At 45.3% G+C, this 23,766-nt stretch overlaps 1 long non-coding RNA gene across 1 annotated transcript; it reads left to right on the top strand.

The window, feature by feature from the left end:
* The first annotated feature begins 2,766 nt into the window (after nt 1-2,766).
* On the top strand, nt 2,767-11,762 carry LOC144766637 (uncharacterized). Its single transcript, XR_013597862.1, has 2 exons — nt 2,767-2,899; nt 11,223-11,762. It is a non-coding gene; the product is annotated as an uncharacterized LOC144766637 (long non-coding RNA).
* The last annotated feature ends 12,004 nt before the right edge of the window (nt 11,763-23,766 follow it).

The following is a 23,766-nucleotide window of genomic DNA, read 5'->3' as shown; positions in this document are numbered from 1 at the left end:
CAGGCCTCCCACAACCCTGAAAACTGCCATGACCCTCCTCCAGTCCTGAAAACTAGCCCAACCCCCCTCCTCCCTAAAAACGACCCAACCCTCGCTCCTCCCTGAAAACTACCCAATGCCCTCCTCCCTGAAAATGACCCGACCCCCCAGCCCTGAAAATAACCCCCAACCCATACACACTACCCCCACCAAACCCTGCCCCAGTCCCACTTACCTCACCGCGTCCTCTCTTCCTGGCATCTTCCTGCGGCCGCCGGACTGCGGGCTGCAGCTAGACTGCTCACTGCCTTAACGACGCATATTCGTGAATACGGCATACGCGTGATCAAGGCAAGTCTGGTAGGGCCAGGGTAGTCGGAACATGCGTGGCACTTGTTGCACTATTCCAACTGTCTCTCTGTATTAACAAATGTGCTGTTTCATAACCATGCTACGTTTATGATGATAGTTGCATGATATCTGTTTCGGGGACACATGTTGATTCGGGGTGTTTCATTTCCAAGTGCAGGATGTCAGCTTCATAGATGGCCTTATTATCAATATTTATTACTATAAAATACATTTTAAAGTATTTAAATGGTTGTTTATTTCTGTACTCTCAAGACATGTAAAGTAGAAAACATCCTTCTTTAATTCCCCTCTCCTCCCTTCTTTTTCTTGTTTCTCATCAATGAGTAAGTGCCTTCTGTGAATACCAAAATGAGTAAGCGCCTTCTGTGAATACAAAAATAAAGTAAATGGTAGTAAGTTTAGTTTTTTGTCTTAACTTAGTTCCGTGAATTGGGCCCATAATGTGGTGCTCATAAGACTGCCACCGCCACCCCACCACAAGTCTGGCGGCCTGAGGACCACCAGACTCGTAATTAGGCCCTAAATATTTAGCAAATTAATATAATTTGTTAAATAAATTATATTTTTGTATTATTGTATGTACTTCTTATTAATAAAATAATTTCTTCAAACTTACAATTAAAGAGATGGCCTTGCCAAAAAGTCTTGTGTTTGATCACCAATTGCTTATTTTACTGACAGCCAAAGCAATAATCTGACAATAAGCATTTAAACCTTATTTTTTGTAGTAGATTTTCCATATAATGCTTCTGCCGAGAGCAAAGAGAAGAACAAGAGACAGTGGAGAGAGCGAGAGATCTCCCCACACGAGACTGTCTTAAATCTCCAGGGAGGCAATTATAACTACAGGATACAAAAAAGTGCACATTACTCACATTCAGCCTAGTCCTTTAATTACAGAAAAACATAAGTGCCTGGGCCCAAGGTATGTTGTGGTAGGCTATTGCAGTTTGCACACTCTCCCCGTACTGTCAAACGTAGTGTATATTGAATTTTTAAACAATTTGCTGATGTACTCGAAAAAAAGTAGACTGAGACTGCCACCATGTGGTGCACTGTCAGAAATAAGAGCCAGTGTTGACAAGTAAGTGCTGGTACTGCTCACCGGGAGATACCAGCACAAATTAAGCACTGATTCAGCCTTACATCTTGGGATACAGAGTGAAAGTGCTTCCTCTGAGTACATTTGTCGATGACCATATTAGAAAATGTATGGTGGTTGAAAGGAGGGATCACTACTAAAATCCACAATGGCATGCGAAAAGAGAGAGATGTGGGTTTCTTTGGAAGAAACACACTTTAGATAGTTTACTAGAGTATATAGAATCATATTTAACTAAATGAGTAATGCTTTTCATTACAAATTCCATGATGCATTGCTTATTAACTATAACACTGATATAGTACTGAAGGTATTTTCTGTAATCATCACTGCAAACTTCAGCTATCTGTCTGAGAGCAGTGTCTCATAATGTAGATTTACAATGACATTAATTATGTCCCATGAAAAGTTCTTTATATCGAAATGGACTGCAGCCTGACAATGGATATCCTTACGAAAGAGCCTTCATATCAAAAATCTCGGGCATATGATCTCAACTACCCAAGAGCATGTGGATTATTCATCCACAGTGGGATCAGTTGTGACACAGTGGGGCTTTTTCACAAAGGTAAAATAACACACATGTAAACCTACACATGGAAATGAACTATTTCTGGCTATCAACCATTCCCAAGTGTAAATTAACTGCAAAGCGTATATTTACATGTCTCCACCCACTCAAGTGGGTGTGAAGCAAAACTTTATGTGTGTACACTTGCTTTTATTAACTTCTTAATAGTAGTTGTAGTTCTGAAAATAGTAATGTTTAAATGTAAAATAATAAAGAAGCTGCAGTACCACTTACTCAATTTTAAATTAAATATGTATTTAATTTATTTATTTTAAATTAAATACAATTTTTTTAAGTTTTACTACAAAATTTGACCAAAAGTAAAATGTGTATATTTATTTATGTGTTGAAATTTAAAACCATAAATTTATAACATTATTTCAAATGTAAGCTACCGTTTTCTAATTAAAACATATTAAACATTTTATCATATAATAATACTTATGTATTCCTTGTAATTGTTAACATTTATTTAAATGTGTATATATTATTAACATTATTAGGAATGTTTCCTAAGGAGTTCTATTTTAAGTCCCTGTGTCATGTGAGGTGCTGCACTCCAGTTGTGAGCTAAAGTACATTTACTATTGTTTAAGTCCTTTTTGGCTGTAGTATCCTTAGAAGAGCAGTTTGTGAACAGCAATGAGATTATTCTTTTCTGGGTGAATGACTGTCCCTCTAAAAAAAAAAAATAAAGCCTCCCTCACATTTAGTAACAGATATTCCCATTTTTTTCAGCCACTCTGACTGGATCCTCTCACATTTACTAATCTTACATGTGTGAGGTACTCCTCAGAGAAAAGAGGGGAGTAATACCTGACACACACCATAGAGGGGCAACTTTCTACGTGTTGGTTGGTGAATTACAATTTGTGGTAAGTAGTACTACTGTAGTCCTACATTACACACTACAAACTGCAGTTTGTGAATCATGCTCATTGTCTTTGTTAATGTTTTGCTTGAAGATGATGGTGTTTGATGGTCCATTGTAACACATTTCTTTATTACTGATGTGATGGAATGTTCACTTGTGCAAAATTCCCATAATTTGCTTTTGCAGAATTATGTAAAATTTCAAGAAAACTATACACAAGGCAAATCAGTTATTAGATGACATATTATAGCACAAAATCATGGGCGTCCGCAGGGGGGGGGGCAAGGAGGGGTGCTTGCCCCCCCCCGGAGCACCTCTCCTTGCCCCCCCCCCCCCTGCACACGCCCATATGCACAAATGCTTCCCGGAGGGAGGCCTGACGCCGGGGCTCGGAGGGAGGCCTGACGCTGGGGCTCGTCCTCTGCAAAAGTCCTCAGCTCCCTCTAAGCACAAGAGCAGACCCACCCCCCCATTATCATTCTGTGTGGGGCTGATTGCCACATACAGAATGACAATGGGTCAGTCTGGGCTGGCACAGCATGTGGCCCTCCTAAAGCCTCAGTCCAGGGCAGGGCAGGGCATTCTGTCACATGGAAGTGCAAAAACGCCCATGCTGCTGCTAGGTTAGAATCCAGTTAGCTAAAGGAAGGCGGTGAAAGAAGTTGAAAGGAAAGGATTATAGTTATAGTATAGCAGTCATGGTTGCTGCTTTTTTATTTTATGCAACTAACAACGATTGACAAAGCCAATAATTCTGGCTTGTTGTAGGTGTAACGTTACTTGTTCTAAGTGTAACGTCACTTGTTGTATTATATATCTGGATGCAATGACAGAAGCAACAAAAATACCAGTCGGGCGGCACATTATATTAAGCACAGAATTTTAGCTTATGTGTTTTAAGCCACGTATTTTATTACATCAAACACCCTTTTGGAGAGACCCCCTTAGATTTTTCATCCCACTTAAAGCTCTGGAAACAACGCCATGTCACAGTCGCCCCACGCCAAGGCACTGTGCATCATGCATGACTCATGCCTTCCACTTTTTCAGATTGCCTATGTGCAGGGGCATAGTGAACCCTTCTCCAGCCCACCCCTTGCTTTAGGAACTACAGCGAGGGTGGAGTTCTTAGTGGGTCTCATAATTATTGTGAAAAGGTGATTGAGTAAGTAACTGAAGGGATGGGTGGATGGATGGCTGGATACATGAGTGAAATGCTGGATGGAAGGATGAGTGAAAGGGTGGATGACGGGCGAGTGAATGGGTGGATGGATGAATGAAATAATGGATGGATTGATGAATTGATAAGTGAAAGGGTGGATTGATGAATTGGTAAGTGAAAGGGTGAATGGATGGACGGATGAGTGAAAGGGTGGATGTAAGGATGGATGAGAGAGTGAAAGGGTGGGTAGATGGACAAAAGGATGGATAGATGAGTGAAGGAGTGAAAGGGCGGATGGATGAGTGAAAGGATGGATGAATGATAGGTTCAATGGATGGATTCATGAGTGGATGAATAGATGGATCGGTGGGTGGATGGAAGGATGGATGGCTAAGTGAAAGGGAAATCGGAAGAGGAAGGGGGATGGGTAAATGGATGACTGAACAGGTGAATGGCTGGAAGGATGAGTTAATGGATGGATGGGTGGAAGAGTGGATGGATGAGTGTACGGATGGATAGGGTGAAAGGGTGGATGGATGGATGACGGATGAGTAAAAGGATGGATTGAGGGATGGATGAGTAAAATGATGGATGGAAGGAAACGTGATACATAGGTTTGTAAATGGATGAATATGGACATGGATGGGCATGCAGATGGAAGGACAGAATGAATGGTGAAAGACTGAATGATGGATGAAAGTATGATGACACATTGTAGCCCCATTATCTTAAGATATATTTCCTATACATTGACTTTCCCATTTATATGAGTGATTGTCTCTATATAATATGTGTGTGTTGTAACGCACTACAACACTCTGCCCCACATACTTGGATGAGTAGCACTATAGAAGAAATTAAATACACATGAGAGAAGGTCTATGTGAAGATGAGGGGTGCCATTGGAGGGTGGTAGCAAGGCCAGACTGGCTGGACCGGGCATCAGGCGTTTTCTCTGGGAGCAGGAAAGGTGGGGGCGGTTTTGTTACCACAAAAAGACCTGCACATTTGCTTAGAGCTGCGCGTATACTGACAAACCATGAAGTGCACAATTGTCTCAACCTAATATAAACTTATTTTCACTTGTACTTTAGTGGTTGTCTATTTACTTACTTATATACTATTGCGCAACCTTCTCTGATGTGTCTGTAAACCTTACGTTTTTTCCTGAATTTTGACCTCCTATCCTGAATTTTTGTCCTGAATTTGGACCCTTTGTCCTGAATTTTTACACTCACTATCCTGAATTTGCACCCATGCCAGCTGATCACCCTAGGCATCCTGGCGACCCCTCCAGGTGCCGGTGGTTTGGGGGGGCGGTGATCCTCAGTGTTCAGATGGAAGCAGGGGCTACCAATGACAGAGGTGACAAGTGCAGGCGCCCTGCAACCCACTCATCACCACCATATGAAGGAAGAATAGAACCCGATCAGCTCGTCGACCCAACTTCACGAAAAAACTTTCAGACGCCATGGAAAGGCAGCAGCATTTGCTGTCTGCGAGTCTGTCAAAGTAGATTTGTACAATAAACCCATTTAAAAAGGAAACTGCATTAAATGTCTGCCCCATCACGGTCACCACTCAGCGTCTTCAATCCCTTGTTCACCCCTCTTTTAAACCTCACCTCAACTTGTCTCCCTCAAATTTCAGGAGGGGGGCTAATTCATCCAGCCAAAGCCATGTGCAGAGTGGAGATGCAGGTGATCTAAGTAGGGGTGAAAACATAACAAAGCCTCATTACCAAGTAAATGGTCTTTTAAAGACCTTTGTGAAGTACTCAGGTGCGGCTGTGTGTGTGTGGTGTGCCGGGAAGCTGTCTCAGCCAGGCACACACATTCTTATAACATTCACACCCTTCAGAATGACAAATCACCACTTCTAGCTGCCTCGTCACAGGGTGGGAGTGGTAAGATGTGCACAGCAGGGGGAAAGGGTTGGCCAGTGCAGGTGACTCTTTTCTTTTGTTTAGGAATTTCTGCTGTCATCATAGCCCAGGATTTGCTGTCTGTGCACTTGTATAGATGTGTATTCCATACAAGTGCACAGACAGCACACCCTGGGCTATGACACCAGCAAGAATTACTTTACAAAGGAAAAGTGTCACCTACACTGCCATCCCTTTCCCCTGCTGCCTGTGCACTTGTATGGAATACACATCCACGGCGCTGCTCACCAAGTAAATGGTGAACAGGGCCATGGATCTATCTCTTTTTGCATCCAAGGGGACCGACGAAGAAGCAGAGGAGGCCCAGGCTAGGAGAATCCAGGAGACATTTGACCCACTCCTATCTAGAAAGTGAGACCTTCAGGAGGGGCTAGATGCTAGGACGACAGTGTTGCTGATCAGCCCGACTCCACAGTATAGTATCAGAAGAGCAGGCAGCAGGTTTAAAGTAAGTTCCAGTAACTTTAATGCATTCTACAGAATCACCAGCATTACCTACTGGCTGCATATCTAGGTTACAGTGTTTTAGACTTACATGCATGGAAACATCAAGGAGGACAGTCCCCTCCGAATATGCAAATGTAGTGTAAGCTTGTAGGGGCAGATTTACAAGCCCCTTGGGCCACTTTTACGTCACTTTTCTTATGTTAAAAGTGATGCAAAAGTGGCACAAGGGGCTTGTAAATCTGCCCTGTAGCATTCAGCTTTTGGGATGCATGTGGGGTAATTTTAGGGTTCAGGGTGGGTGTGGGTTTTGGGGTGGCAGGGATAACTTTAGGGTTCAAGGTGGGTATGAGTTTTGGGGTGCCAGGGGTAATTTTAGGGTTCAGGGTGGATATGGGTTTTGGGGGTCCAGGGGTAATGTTAGGGTTCAGGGCAGGTATGAGTTTGGGGGGTGCAGGTGTAATTTTAGGGTTCAGGGTGTGTATGGGTTTTGGTGTACCAGGGGGGTAATTTTAGGGTTTAGGGTGGGTAAGGGTTTTGGGTTGCAAGGGGGGGACATTTTAGGGTTCAGGGTGGGTATGGGTTTTGGGGTGCCCTGGGGACAATTTTAGGGGTCAGGGCGGTTATGTGTTTTGGGGTGCCAGGGGGCTAATTTTAGGGATCAGGGAATGTTTGAGTTTTAAGGGACCAGGGGGGTAATATTAGGGTTCTTATGTGTGCTCTAATTGTTGTCCAGTTTCAAATGCAGAATTCACCACTTTTTTTCTCAACTTGGCCTGAGAATTACCGATCCTGATTGTCTGCCATTTAAGCCCCGCCCCTATTGATTAACATTAGCCACGCCCCTTCGTTTGCCAGGTTTGCCCCCCCCGGAAAAATTTCTGCGGATGCCCATGCACAAAATGTGCCAGCTTTGGACTCAAACACATATTTCATGCTAAAACAATAGTGCCAAAAATACTAGTACGAGGCATGAGAGCTCCTTGCATTCTGGTCATTTGTGAAATTCTCACTCTCCTGAGGTCTACTTTTTCAGCAAACGCAGCTTAATTACAAAATGTGGTGTAATGGTGTAATGTTTGAATTTTCACATAACAAGTTTAATATGAAATTCCCCAAATGAAGCCAGTGAAATTAAAATTTCATTAGGGCCCAATGTTTACATCTACATCAGTGATCTTCAAACATTTTATTGCTGCACCCCCTACAGTAAAAACAAAGAAATCCCTGGGCACAATTATTTTATTAAACTCGCAATGTTTAAATATATCTAGACTTATTTAAACCTTACAGTTTGGTTCTGTTACAGTTTTCCAAATTCAATTAAATACATGATTGCCAAACATACTATTGTGGTCTGTCAGGCCTTACTAACGTGGAAAGGTATCCACACTCTGATTATTAGAAATGGGAGTGAGGATTTTGAAGAATATTTGGAGGCCCTTCCCTTTTGACATCATCTCCCAGCCTGGATATACATGACAAGAGATGTAAGAGATGGCCCATGACATGAGTGGCTTACTGCAGCTAATTTTTATTCTGCTGAAAAGCACTGTTATCAGCATAATGCTTCTTTGGGCCAAAGCCTGGTGCCCCACTGGGATCACTTGAGGCCCCCCTGGGAGAGCCTGCACCCCAATTTGAAGACCCTTGATCTACATGTTGCAAACCTAACATGGTTTATCTATTTCTTGACTGGTTGCATTTTATTTATTTGTTCACTTATTTATTCAAACATGTATTTATATTTTGAGGGTTTATAACTGGTGCTAGACACAAGTGGATAACAGCACTAAACAGACCATACCAGTAATACAGTGAGCATACCATATATGGGATTACAAGATAGCAGAATTACAGGAATTCAATAATACATTGAAAAATAACTTACTACAATTACCAGGAAATTGAAGGTGATATTTACTTGGCCCTTTGTAATTCTGGGAACTTTACATGTCATGTGTTCCCAAAATTGATCCATTATGTACTTCACGTAATTATGTGCCCAATTGCACTAAAACTTACAGTGAATACGTCGTTTGCAGTATACATTTACTGCAAATGCAGGGGAACAACAAAACACGATCAGCTGCTATTCATTGTGCCTTTTTCAATTTTTTTTAATTGTAAAATAGGTTCTCTTGACATAAATTGATGGGAGGATGTATTTTGTGCTAACATATAGTGTTAAATGACTGGTTTGCATTTCACATAATTTCATGTAATTTTACTGAAATGTTGCCTAATTATGCAATAGAAAGTGCCCCAATCCCCCCCCCCCCTAATATTTACAGAGAAAAGTAGTAGGTAGGAAAGCAGTAAAACAGTCTATAAAATGGACCGCAAGATAAAGCATACATTTAAACAGATGTACACAAACTTGAAAAAGTTAGCTGTGATTATAGCCTGGCCAAAAGCATTGGTAATCAATTTGCAGAACAGATGTATGGGTAAAGAAATATACATTCTCTATTTAAGAGGATACAGAGATTCAGATGAAATGGAGAGACAGGACAAATGCTCAGCAGACACTCTATCTCTTCTTTTGACCACTTAGCAGAACTTCAACCAATAGTGTATTTGAGCAACTATGGGCCATATGTAGGTGGCCGAATACCGGTCGGTAACACCGAAAAAGGCCAGTTTTCGTTGTTACCGACCGGTAATTAGCCATGTGAGATGTACGTAATACCGAATTGATTCGTTAATAACGAATCGGTAATAAATTACCGATTACTTATTTTCCGAATCAAAATGACCGAAACAAATAATACCGAATCGGAAAAAACGAATCGGAACAATCCCCGAAAATGCTATGTAGCAAACCTCGTTATTACCGAAAATGACCGGATTCGGTAATAACGAATCGGTATTTACCACTTTTCAGGAGCATGTGGTAATCAGGTGGAGTGCATAAAAACAGGCCCAAAATGCATCAGTGGGACCACAATGGCGGGACTCTACCTCATTGCAAGGCGGCTACGCTTGAGAGCAGCAGGAGTAAGGATCTGGAGACGGGAGGAGCAGGTGTACAGATTGCGCATCACATTGTTCCAATTGACAGAAGCAGAAATTCATGAAAGATACAGACTGCACCCTGAGACCATCCTGGACCTAATACGGGAGCTAAAACCCTATCTGGAGCATCAGACACCAAGGGCCCACGCTGTCCCCACCCATGTCCAGGTACTCTGCTGCCTGCACCTCCTTGCATCAGGAAGTTTCCAGGGTGTGATAGCTGCAGTGGGTGGAGTGTCACAAAGCTGTTTATCCCGTTTTTTCAACACCTTCCTAGATGCCATGATGGACAGAATGGAACACTACATTTCCTTCCCCAGTACACAGGCGGAGCTGTCGAGGACCAAGCTGGAGTTCTACCAAATGGCACACTTTCCACACGTCATCGGCTGCATAGATGGGACCCATATACCCATCTGCCCACCTGCAGCTAGTGAATACATTTACAGGAACCGCAAATCCACCCACTCCATCAATGTACAGGTGATATGTAATGCCAAGTTCATAATTACTGACATCGTGGCCAAATTCCCCGGGAGTAGCCACGACGCGTACATCTTCCGGAACAGTGGCATCCATACCCGTCTGCTTGCAGGTGAATTTGGAGACGGATACATACTAGGTAAGTAAATGTGACACACTCTGATGTACACCCTGGCTAAAGCAATTGATCACACAACAAAATGCCACTTACATCTGTACATAGGTGACAGCGCATATGCCCTTCGGCCGTATCTACTCACACCATATCTCAACCCAACCACCCCAAGGGAGAGGAGATACAATGTGGCACATAGGAGCACACGCAACGTGGTGGAGCGCACGTTTGGATTGCTCAAAAGCAGATTCCGTTGCCTCCACAAAACTGGAGATGCACGTCTGTACAGCCCCATCAAATGTTGCAAGATTATTGCTACATGTGCAATGCTACACAATCTGGCCATCAAAAAAGGAACAGCAGTGGAACTGACTGACTCAGATGACGAGGACGAGGACAACCCTCAGCCAGAGCCCAGCGCAGCAGGCGTTGCTATTGAACATGATGGGAGACAGAGACGGGCAGAGATAACGGCAAACTACTTCTGAGTGAGTAACGACACAGAGCCAGGTTCAGTAACATTTCACGGTGTTTATTAGGCACACCCCCAGTAATGTGAGCAATGTCCAATTGGACATGGGTTACTTCACCCATCTCATGCTTGGCAACAGCCATAGGTCCTTACTTCTTGCGGCCACGTGCTGCCCGTGACCGTTCCCTATCAACACTGTCCGGTGTGTCGGACTGTTCATGTGTAGGCACGTTACGTTCACTACGCCTTCTGAACTCGGTGGGTGAGGGCGTGATGCTACCACGGCTGGTGGCCTCCTCACTGTCCCCCCCCCTTCCATTGTGGCGGCCTTAGCATTCTGCATTTGCTCTAGCACTGAGGTCAAGGACACCATCCCCCTGGCAACATCCCTACTGCAATGCGCCATCTCCTCCTGCATGGCGATGGACCTGCGACACATCAGTGATGTTGACGTGGCCAGCCGGTTCACCGACTTGGTATAGGCCTGGAGCCTCTGTCTCTCCCTGCGCCTGGCTAGACGGTCCTGCTCAAGCTGGCTGCAGAGGTTGTCCACAGAAGTAGCCACTCTTTCCAGTCCTGCACTCATGTTCTCCCCCATAGCACTGATGCCCTTCTCCATCCTGTGCATATGCTTGTTTATGTGTGCCACCTCCCTGTGCATTGACTTGATTTCTTTCCATTGCAGGCGCTGGACCTTCAGCATGTTGCCTTCCAGTCCTGCAAACACACTGTCACCCTGCTCGGCTGCCTCTGGACTGTCCGGCCTTGCCCTGCGGCGTCTGGATGAGATGTGGGCACCCTCGGATGCAGAACCACACCTCTCCCTGTTGGATCTTTCCCCTATGGGACTTTGTTCGCCCCCTCTGCCCTCCTCATCTGACTCCTCCATCTGCTGGAGGGTGGCCACGGCATGCCTCCTGCCTGACAGTGGGGGTGGGGGTGTTGGTGATCTTCGCAGTGGGGACTGTGTGAGAGGGGATTGTGGACTTCCCTGGCGCTGTGGTGATGGCTGTGGTGGTGGAATAGATGGCTGTGATGACGCAGAGCTTGTGGTCCCTGCAGGCCTGCTGGCGTCTTCATTTTGCCTCCCCTCCGGCCTGGCTGACTTAGCTCGGCTGCTCTCTGCTGCACTGCGAGAAGACTCGCCTGTAATGACACAAATGTAGATATACTCACTGCTCTGTCTGCCATGTAATTACATTAAACAACATGCCTACAGAGCACAGTGGTTGTCCTGGCGCTTCCCAATTACTTTACCATGCTATTGTGTTTGCTAGCCTGACTGTCCTATTCATGTGTTCCCTCTGACTACATCACCCATAATGCATTGCAGGTATCCATTAAGAGATGGGGTGGAGTGGGAGCCCCTTTGCCACTATGGGGTTTGGGGTTGGGGAGGGGGTAGCACAGCATGCTGGGCATGCTTCTTACCTTGTTTTCTAGCTGCTCTGGCAGAGCTGTCGGCGTCTCCCACGCCAATAACACTCTCCTGCTGGATGGTGGATTCAACCATCTGTTCAAGTGGTGTTGGTACTGGGGCTCTGTTTTTCCCTCCTCCGGTTTTTCCAGCCTGCCTCTGTCTCTCTGCCATCCTCAGTTTGGCTGTCTTCCTGAGGTCGTACCACCTCTTCCTGATGTCCTCTATGGTGCGCAGGGTCACACCTATGGCATTGATTTTGTCCCTGATGCCACTCCAGATTTGCCTCTTCTGTGACTCTGGCACTTGGTGGGACTGGCCTCCAAAGAGCTTGTGGTTCTCTTGACTGACATCCTGGATCAGGACCTCCAGCTCCTTGTCACTGAACTTGAGTTTTCTCTTTCTGTCGCCTCCCTCCTTCTCCCTGTCCTGGCTTGCCATTTCAATGCTTGTTGTAGCTTTTCTGTCCTGCTTGTGGCTGTGTGGCAGTTTTGCTGCTGGCTCCTCAGCTCCTGCCTGCCTGCCTGCCTGCCTCACTGTGAGCTCCAGGTCCTGTGCACCTGGCTGGGTGTGGCCACTTCCTGTTTGGGAGGTAATTGGGTGATTCAGGATTGGCTGATTCACCTAATTACGAATTTTTGAATTACCGAATCGGTATTTCCGATTCGGTAATGGATTCTGTAAAACCGATTCGGTATTTCATTCAAATTTTTTACCGATTTGTCCGAATTCGGTATTTAATACCGATTCATAACGAATCGGTAAACTTTAACGAAATTTTATCTACATCGTGTATACCGAATCCTTAATACCGATTCGGTAAAAATCGGTATCAAGGATTCGGTATTCTCAATTTACCTACATATGGCCCATAGTTGTTACCTTTAACCTGAAATGATCCATATATGTGCTAAACACTTTGGTAAGACAGAGTGGAGAGTTTTATGGGCAATACAGGCCGACTTGAATACTTTACTGAGTGCCATTTGGATGAGATCAAGAAAATAAATTTGATTGAACTTTCTGACGGCAATGGCCAGTCTAGCCACTGCAGGCAAGGCCACCTTGAAAAGAGTAAGATGTTCGCTTTGGGATTTAAAGTGGCTCTTACATTTCCCAGTTCCATGCATACGTCGTTCATTCCAGGAATTGTCTTTGAATTCTGGGACGTGCAGTCCTGGGTTTATAATGGGTTGAACAGGAATCCAAATTCCAGCATGCATCAAAAAAAGTCTGGACTTCATGAGATACCCACAGATGGAAATGGGTCGCTTGAGAACTGTGTAGGGTGTTGCCATAGTCTAATCTTGATAAGATCTGGGATTAAGCCACTTCTTTAAATTTCTCATGAGGAAGGAAATGATTGATTCCTTACAAAAGTCTGATTTGAAAACTACAACCATTTTATAAGCTTGGAAGCTAAGATTCTTGTCCAACACAAAGCCAAGAGATTTAGCCCATTCCTTAACTGGAAGGCATTTTTCCAATATGATAGGCTTTAACCAATCTGCACAGATATGGAGCATTTAGAATGAAAAATCACCAGGATTTTCTGCTTTTTAAGGGCTTTAGTTTGAGATGATGGTGGGTCATGCAGAACTAACTTTTGGGGAATCTTTGCCAGGGTCACTATGTGATCTGGTGAAAAAGTCTTTCATATATACCTGAGGGTTATCTGTATCCTATTTGTCTGAATACATCATTTATTGTATTCATCACTGAGGTTACTAGAATCCCTTCATCAATATATTGTAGTGTGCTGTGATGCTGAAAACTCATCATAAATGTATCATATGGTCAATGAGACTTCTACATTTGCTTTATGATGAGGACGTTGTAATAGCTTAAAAAATATTGCTTCAAGATGTCGCAGTTGAGATGTGTCATTGACATATAGCTTTGTGAATTGTGTGTTAATGTATTTCTTCTTTGCTCATGCTGTTGAATTGTAAACATCAGTGCAATGTCTTAATCATGATAATGAAATAGAAATAACTATTTTAATGTGAATGTTGGAATATATATAAAAATTTGCACTTTCTTTAAAGTGAGCTCCTGCAGTTCTCCGCCAATAGGACAGTTCCTGCTTAACAGTTCAATGTAGGCTGCTGAAACGTTTTGTTTAATGTAGCGATGCCTCCACAACCTGTTTTGGTAGCCTTGTCAAGACTCTCATTCATTTGAAGATTCACATTTTTAGGCCTGGAGTTAGCAAAGACCATCCATCCAGGTATTTTATTGTTGATTGAATATTAGCAATTCAAAAATATGGCATTTTCTTGTTTGGCAACATTCATGTGATCTGGGTATTTTGGTGTACAGGGGTCAAGCGCATTATGTCATTCAAGGGTCACCATGGGTTGCAGCTGTGACCCCTGGCTTGTCCCTTTTGACCGCTGGTCTCAGAGATGGGAAAATCAATGCCTGAAACACATCAGCAGCTCATCTTTAGGGACTTTGGCTGAGGCTTCACTCTCCTTGTTTTCTGACATTTTCTCATTGCACCAATAGTGAAAAAATATTAGATTATTCACTATTAGTCTGAAAAATTGAGTTCAATTAGCTGGCATGATGCCCTTCCCTGGCAACTGAGGTAAGTAAAACAAATTGTTTTAAATGTATGTTTTGTGCATGCTTGCTGATGAGAGTGGGTTTATGGGAGAGAGAGTGTATGTATATGTCTGAATTTGACTGTATGTGCAAGCATGTGTGTGTGTGTGTGAGTGAAAGTGAAGTTCAAATGGAATGTGATGTCACTTCTGCTATCCCTGCCATTTTTGTGAAATGAAGTCCAATGACAGTAATTAAGCTGAAACGGGAACAGTCTCATATTGGTATTTAAGATAAAGGAGCCGATTCCGATGCAGGTCAGAGCCCTCCTTCCCGCATCAAAATATGCAGCTCTGATTCCTTTCCAACCGAGCACTTCTGATGGGCTCGGTCGGAAAGGAATTCGACTCGGTTTTCCGGATGGCTTACAACGGGCTCAGAGATCACGTCCGCCATCCGGAAATCCTTCCGTACTTCCCCGGCCGGCTCTTTCCGGCCGAGGGAGTATGATGGCAGTTTCCCACTGCCTTTGTTGTGTCGGTCTTTCTGACACAAAAAGGCAGTCGGAAACTGTCTTTGGGGGCCCCCAGCAGGGCCCCCATGGGTGCGAGGCAGCTGAATGGCAGCCTAGGGGGCACCTACGTGCCCCCCTGTTGATCCCTGCACCTCATGGCAGGCACCTTGAGGTGCCTACCACAGGGTGCGGGGATGAACTTTACCCCTGCTCTTTCAATGAGAGCATGCATTCCATTCAGAATGCATGCTCTCATTGAAATGTATAGGCATGCAACCGAACAGGGTTCAGTCGCATCCTACTTGCAGGTCTGTAACTGACTACAGGAGGTCATTCAGTTACAGGTTCTGACCGATGTCGGATGGTCTGTGGTGCAACCATGAAGCAGATTACTTGGTCCCTGACATAATTACACCCCTCTGACAGCCTGACAGGGAGAGGGACACCAGAGGCTGACCCTTATGTCCTCCCACCTAATTTAGATGGGTGAATATAGAGGTCAGTTTCACTGCCCTTCACACCAGGGAAACACTGGCCGTAAAGAACATCGAAAACTACCTAATGCCCTCCTAGCTATGGGAGGTAGCTCCCAAGTGAGGGGAGGTTATTTTTCCTTTAAAAGAAAACCCTACTTCCGGATTTTGTTTTTGAAAATAGAAAAAAATAAGTTTGACAGGCGGTTCCATCATGCTGACAGAGCCCAGAGCTGTGTGCCAAACTTTAAAAAGCATTGACAGGATCAGCAGTGATGGACGCTCCTGCCAATGCTTTTAAAATGTCCAACAACTTGGTCATTTCTAAATCTGGTGGGCCGAGTACTCTTGGGCTGGCGGATGTTGTGCCCTCTTCCAGGCCGATGGAGAATACTCCACCAGTCAAAATGTAAATGTGGCCCTTTGCGTTTCAGAAACCAGGTAGTGGTGCCCCAAACTGGCAATTTGCCTTGCTAGTAATTTCTAGTGCTCACATTCTTTTACTGTTGAAGCTGGAATCATGTAAACTGCACTATTGACTAGGCCCCCGCTATTAAAATATCCTTAAAATATAAATGAATAAATAAACAATAACATTTGCCCATGATGGAAGTTACACATAACGCTTGAGGGAATAAAGGGTACAAGATATGAATAGACGAATGTTATGCTTGGGATATATGATTCTTCTGCTCATATTTTCCTGAGAAAGAGAAATTAAAATGCTCAATACTATGTGAAAGGAATTACTGCAATCTGTTTCTCAACACGGTTTGACCATTTAACACCATCTGGTTGCAGGGTAGATGAATTTACTAATTCAACTACTTCAAAACTTCGGAGAAAAACAAGTTTCACGATGGTCTAGATTTCAAAATTCCCAACACATTATGGTCAGAAGGTTCTTATAAAGCACATTCAAAGCTTAATGTTATTTAGTTTCCAAATTTTGCTCATTGTGAAGCTTGCAAACATTCCTCCTTAGCTTGTCTTCTGCAAATGTTTTCTTGAAATATCAAATATATTTTCACAGCATTTGAAACTAGCCAAGCTGGAAAATGTATATAGATTTTTTCTCTTCAAATTTACTTTTTCCAGAGCCTTTGTGTGCAAACTGGTATAAAGCTCACTGAAGGCCTCATTCACAAAATAATGACGCAGCACGGCGCAGCAAGCCATTTTGTCGCGCCTAGCTGTCAATTTAAAAACACAGGGATGCGTCGTATTAACAACAATACAACACATTTGTGTGCTTTCCCTTGCACTTGCACACAATTAGCTGCTATGCGCTCTGCACAGGCACCCTTGCTTCATATTGCAAGGGTGCCTGCATTTTGTGGGGTTATTGTTTTTGTACAGGAAGGGACACCTTCCTGCACAAATGCAATCATTAATAGAATGCAGCATGCATAGAAAGAGGAAAAAACAAGGAGAAATACAAATATTTTTCTTCGTTGCACCAATCCTATGCCTCCCCTGTGGAGGTGTATGATTCTTACACATTCCTAGCTTTACAAAATGTTGGAAATCTGGGAATACATCAAGTTGCATGAGAACACGCAGGGAAACACCTATGGAATGCCCCTTTTCGCGCAGAGTAAAGAGTAAAAAGGGTCCCTATTTACAAGGCCATGAAAAGCAACACAGGGTGACCTTACGTGACCTTGGAAACATGGGCAGGCACACTGGCACAGGTGCATCAAAAAAAGTGACGTGCACTGGCATTGTAAATGGGCCCTAACTCTTTCTTCAGCAGTATTCCTGCTGGAGACCACGTTTCTAAGTAATAAGGATTTACGTGACACGAACTGTCAAAAGACAGATTTTCATCTGGAAGTGGCAAAGCAATAAACTTCAGAAGCTGCCCATACTTGCAAATCATTGGACTGCAGTTTAGTAGCACTGCTGTGTCACAGAGTGGTAAACAGTGATTTGCCTAGTCTTAAACATTAGCTAAGTCACTCCTAATGTGTACTGCCTAAACCCAGAGTACTGGGTGCCTAATATTTACAAATGGGGCTTGTTAGCATATTAGATATTGGGAACTGTATGGTCTCACACTGAACAATAACAGAAAGTTATTTTTATTGTACACGAAAAGCCATATTTTCTGGGATCAGTCCAATCAATGAATGAAATCACATTTTTATATTTATTTTTCAAAATATGCTTTTATTTTTAGGTAATACATCTCACAACTGTGCCCAACATACACCAACAACATTACAAACTCTGAGGGAGAGTACCACAGTGTCAGTAAAATAGCATATAGGGCATTTAACACACAGTTCATGGACAATACATTTGCAAACATGGTTATCGACTGTGCTGTGGCTCGCGACATCAAAAGGGCACACCCACCAATGATTGTCAAGCCTCCCACTCCAACAACCCAGTGCACAATAATTCAACCAACTGCCTTACACCTTATGGAATTTACAGGGACAACTCCAGCTTTTGTAGGTAACTTTCTTTGCGGCCATGTTCATATCCGTTCCTCGCCTCGACCCCTGTAGGCTAGGGGACTCCTATCCCCCTACAGCCTGGTCACATCCCTTTTGGCCACTATTAAACCCAGGTTACTGAATATAAGCTTAGACCATGGGGCATCAACATCGCTGTGGATACCTAGGAGGACATTTCATGGATCAAGGGGGATAGTGAAGTCATGTTGAGTTCCCTCATTATCTTGGCCAATTAAGAGTGAATTAGCGGACAACTCTACACCATATGCAGAAAGGTCCCCCTTTCCACGTTACGCCACACACAGACTGGGAAAGCCACCCTCCCCATCACAAACAGCTTCTGTCAATTGTAATACGTCCTGTGCAGGATCCTAAACTGTATTTACCTCAGTCTGGATTTTATTGCCTCTTCTCTTGGTGCATCAATACCGCTGCCCAATCTATATCCTCCATATATTGTTTAGTGTCTTGTATGCGAGTGAAATAACCCCCTTATCCAGTTTCTCCATAAGGGACCATCCCTCCAAGGGTGCTTACTCCGGGACAGGGACCTGCCAGGCATGTCATAGCTAGACATATTACAAGAACTGAGTAGGGTTCAAAGGGTATTCCCTCTGAAGTTAGGAAAGGGACATCTTATTACCATTCTCCAGTAGGTCTCCCACTTTTTAAATCCCGAGAGTGTCCCCTGCCTCAAAGCCACACAGGCTTCCCACCTTACAGAGCCACCCTCCCACCCACAGGGGCATCTCTTTAGTTATTTTACAAGTCCAGCCTACACACATAGTCACCTTTCTCTATGCCCTATTGCTACCTGGGCTTTCCCAGCAGCATCTGGTAGGCCCCTTCCTGCCATCCAGATAGCTCAGATGTGTACACACCTGTAGCCACTCTCTTTCCAGCTTACATTTTGATTGGTCTTGAGGGGCAAAAACTATTGTTAATGATTCTCAGATTTGCCACACAGTAGTATGCCTCAATATCTGGGAGGGCTATCCCTCCATTGTATGGCTTACATTGCAGTGTCTCTTCTGGGATGGTCTTTGTTGCAGAGAAGGATTATATGTTCTGGAGGACATACAGTTATCATTTTGGAAATGGCTGCCCGTCCCAAGAGGGTGAGAGGCACCCCATGCCACCAGCCAACATTCTCCTGGAAAGTCTGAACCACCTTCCCAAAGTTCCAGTTTAGAGAGAGCTCCCTAAGAGGTGTCATCCAGATTCTCAGGTATTGAAACCACTCCTGAGCCACCATCAGTCAAAGCGGAAGCAATGTCCGGTCCACCAGTCCACCTGGCTGATAGAGCACTGACCTTTCCTCTTTTATACGGTAGCTGTAGTGCTCACTGTACTCCTCAAAGATGCAGAAAATAGTGGAGATCGACCTCTGGGGGGGGGGGGGGGGGTAATATATAGATGGATTTCATCCACATAGTTAGATTTTCTCTTCATCTTCATTGGTGGTCGAAACCCGTAGCCCTTTCACCCCTTCATGGGCTCACATCATACATACCAGTGACTCTATTGTGAGAAAAAACAAAAGCGGTGACAGAGGGAAGCCCTGCTATGTTCCCCGCTCCGTGGGGAACTCTGCCAAAGGTGTCCCATTCCATATCACCACAGCGGTGATACAGCAGTGACACCCATTTCCTGTAGCAGGGGCCAAACTCAAACCTCTGCAAGGGTAGTTCAAGGAATGGCTAGTGAACTGCATCAAACGCCTTTTCTGCATCAAGTGAAAGATAGACATGGGGGTGCTGACCGGTCCTTCACCTCCGCAAGCCAATTATGTATCCGCCTTAGGTTATATCGGTTTTCTCTACCCAGCATAAAGCCAGATTGGTCTCGATGAATCAGGGGAGTAATGATGGGCAGCAGCCTAGTGGCAAGTATGTTTGTGAGCATTTTAACTATAGTATTGAGAAGGGGATATTATTCGCACCAGTCCCTGAGTTTCCCTTCCTTGGGTATCACGGTTATGGTGGCTCACCGAAGATCCATCTGCACTACCCTGGCATAGCTGGCTTCTTTGCATTGGTTTAGCAAGTCGCGCCCCAAGTGTCCGGCGTAACGATTATAGAATTCCACTGGGACCCTCATTAGGCCTGGTACTTACCGACTCTCAACTTTGCAATGACAGATTGGACATCCGGCAATGTGATATCCCCCTCAAGTGCCTCATAGGCCTTGGCATCCAATACTGGGGCAGCTACTGCACCTAAGTATTGAGTGATGTGGCTTTTATCACGCAATGGTCGAGCCCTGTAAAACACCTTGTAGTAGTGGGCAAATTTCTCTGTAATGTGTTTGTCGGTCCTGTGGGATGGCCCTGTCTTGTCTATAATGCAGCTCACCCACCTAACCTCCATTTCCCTCCTGCTCGGTCACATTAAAAGTTTACCAGCTTTGTCCCCAGTGTTGTAGAATCAGTGCAATGTGGCCAACATCTGCTTCTTCACCCCTTCTTGAGACAGCTCTTGATTCTCCATTTTCAGGATTGTAACCTGTCTGATAGGTTTAGGGGTCTGTTGCCACCCATGGAGCATTCTCTAACTGCAGGAGTCTTGTCTCAAGGCTCTCAAGTTCTGCCACCCCCTCCTCTTTTTCTGCGCAGTTGCGTTCTGTGCCTTGTCTCGTAGGACTACCTTATAGGGATCCCGCAGAACTACCATAGAAGTAACAGACCCTTCATTCTCCTTAAATTAGAGTTCTGTGGCACTTTGGAGTTCCATTGCTACTTCCTAGTGTAACAGGTCCCAAGCACTGAGTTTCCACCTAGCAAACACTCGCTCAAGCCTCGAGAAGGCTATAAGGGCCTCAGAGAAGTACAAGTAGCTCCTCTACTCTAGATGTGCGCGCCGCCACAAATCTGACATAACCCTCACAGTAGAAAACCGCACCAGAAGTGTAACCTGGGATGCGTTTACAGGGGTGTCCTACCAATCTAGGCCTGCATCCATTACGTCATTCAAATTTCCACCCACCAAGAGTAGAGAGGAATCAACTTCATGGAGTATTTCTGCAACTTTATCTAGGGGAGGTGCTTGCAGTCTAGGCGCTGCATATATACTGAGCAAGGTCATTGCTGTCAATCCTCACTGTACCTGTACCTCACGTATCTGCCATTGGGGTCTATCCACATTATTGCTGCGCGAATAGGGGTTTATTTTTTATAAGGATAGCCACGCCCCTGGACTCTGTCATATAGCCAGCATGAGCCAGTATGATGTATGCACCTGTACCCAGGAAACAGCACTGTGTACCCCAGAGGTGTGTCTCCTGAAGGAGGACTATATCTGACTGCATCCTTTGTATGTATCGCGCGACCAGACCTCGTTTGATCTAGTCTCCCAGGCTGTTGATGTTCCACATCAACACAGTGAGTCCAAAATCATCTAAAAGTTTGGGCAGATGCCCCCTGTTAACATAGTGTAGGAACATGTGTATTGGTCTCCATCTAGGAATGTTATGCACTGACACAAACATATCACCCCTTCCCGCAACCCCACCCTCTACCCCCATGAGCAAAAAAACACATTACAAAACAGAATCACTTGTGCAAGGAGTACAGGAGGACTGTAACCCACTGTAACGTAACCCCCTAAAACAAATTGGGTTCATCTAGACTAGCGACCCTCCCAGGATAATGTTCTTGAAGTGGGAAACAAATGTTCGCACTCAGTTCCATTCGTGAAGGACTGGAAGGGACATAGAAAAAAGGTCCCTCTAATCGTGCTGCAGCTCCAACTCACAGTACCTTTTCGGAAGTGTCTCCCTGGGATGTCAGGGCTTACTCTGCCATGTTTATGGGAGGCGCTTTCTTGCTCTTGATCCAGGATAGTGGTTGCTACTGCAATAGGATGCAGCTCATCCAAAGCCTCAGCTCCCAAGGTGTAGGGAGTGGCGCCACTCTAGTGTATGTCCCTCTGAGACCTTTTTGGTGTATCAGTTTGCCACTCATCCTTATTGGCGCATGTTGCTGGCCCCTGCGGGGGCCACAGTCCATAGTGTGGATTCCCCAGAGTGCCTTGCGTCACCATGCAGTCCCATCTGCAGGCCAACTGCCTCTCCTCTGGACAGGCTTCCTACTGTTGGCTGGAGCACAAGCCCAGACGTCTGCCTCCGCGCCCCAACAGCTGGGGGTGTTCCTCAAGAAAAAGCTCACCTCTTCTCCGGAGAATGAAAAAGAGGGATTCCCCTTGATAGAGAACCTTGAGTTTTGCTGAGGATAGGAGCATATACTGTAGCTGGAGTGCCCGTAGCTTGGATTTAATAGAGTCAAAGGTGCTGTGCTGCTTTTGGATCTCATGTGTGTAGTGTGGGAATACAAGGATTTTCGAGTTTTCATGGTGGTCTTCTGGTCGCAGCCAGACCTCTCGTAGGATCATGTGGTGGTCCTGAAAATTCTGAAACCTGGCAATGACAGGCCTGGATGGGCCCCTGGTGGAGGGCTCCTACCCAGAGCTCTGTGTGCATGCTCAACGATTAAGCAAGATGAGAACTTTTCCAATGTGAAGGTCATCTTCAGCAAGTCACCAAGAAAGGCCCCCATGTCTGTTCCCTTGATCTTCTAGTGGAATCCCACAAAGCACAGCTAGTTGCGACGATTGCTATTCTCAACATCCTCCAGTCTCCAGACCACATCCATGGCAGCAGAGAGAACTCTAGCCACATCTTTCTGAAGCCCCTGCACCATGTCCTCCAGCTCAGAGATCCTGGACTCTGTCGCCGACATCCACTTTGCCACGTTTCGTAGGTCCTGCCAGAGAAGTGGCATCTCTAAGCACACCTCACCCCCCTAGGGTCTCTTGGGAAGACTGGATAGCCGCGAGTAGGGCATAGCCGACCATTCAGTGTCACTCTCGGTCAGTGAAGCGACCACCATGTTATCGTGATCCATTTACCCCTGTTGGGGCAGCTTAGAATAGTTGTCTTTGCCAGGCATTCCCCTCACCAGGATAAGAGAAAAGCATAAGATCCAATCCAGGCCTGGAAGGGAAGAAGCAGTGGGAGGAGAAAAACGTCCAGCAGTGATCTGTGCTTAGGACTCCCAAACTGTACAGGGCTCCTTCACCAGTGGGCCACTGTTTGATCTCCTTTGGCGGCACCAGCACTGCTCACTTGGGGGATTGAGCTTCCCCAGCTGGAGGAAGGAGCACCACCTACCCAGCCTCCGGCCCAGAATGACAGTATTCTCTCCGTTGCCATCTCAGTGTCCTTCCCCGTCTGCATCTGTGTCACCAGGCCCTCGGGTCTCTCAGCTGGCCCCCACAAAGTACGGGGAACTGGCAACCATTCCACTAATTGTCCACCCCTGGCAACCTGGTATTTCTCCCTCAGGCCCACTACCTCTCCTGCTGCTCTCCTGACTCCACCAGTCATACCCAAATAGAAGGACCTCAGTACCACCCTTCCAAGGAGGGGGAAAGAGACGACCAAAAATCTGTGCTTCTCTCAGACTTTCTCTGCAAACTCACATCAGTCTCAGGCCGTCCGCCTCAGTTCACCCCAAAGGAAGAGCTCCAGTGCTTGTGGATGCCATTCCGTGGGGGTCGCTTCAGGAGAGGGGGACACATGACAGCACCCTCCACTCCAGAGGGCAAGATGGCTCACCCTATTCTCTAGCCGTTAGGGCTGGGCCACTGCTCACCTTGCTCCACTAACAGCCCAGCTGCGCAGGAGAGAAGCCTTCCCCACTGGTGCTGTCCCGCTCTTGCATGCTGTGTTACCAGGCCCTCCATTTCACTGGTCTTGGGCAGGCAGGAGGGTCGGGGAGACAGAGTGAAGCCGGGTCGGTCTAGTCCCCACAC

This window comes from Lissotriton helveticus, chromosome 7, assembly GCF_964261635.1.
Source record: "Lissotriton helveticus chromosome 7, aLisHel1.1, whole genome shotgun sequence".
NCBI lineage: Eukaryota > Metazoa > Chordata > Amphibia > Caudata > Salamandridae > Lissotriton > Lissotriton helveticus.
This window is presented reverse-complemented; position numbering and strand designations above follow the sequence as displayed.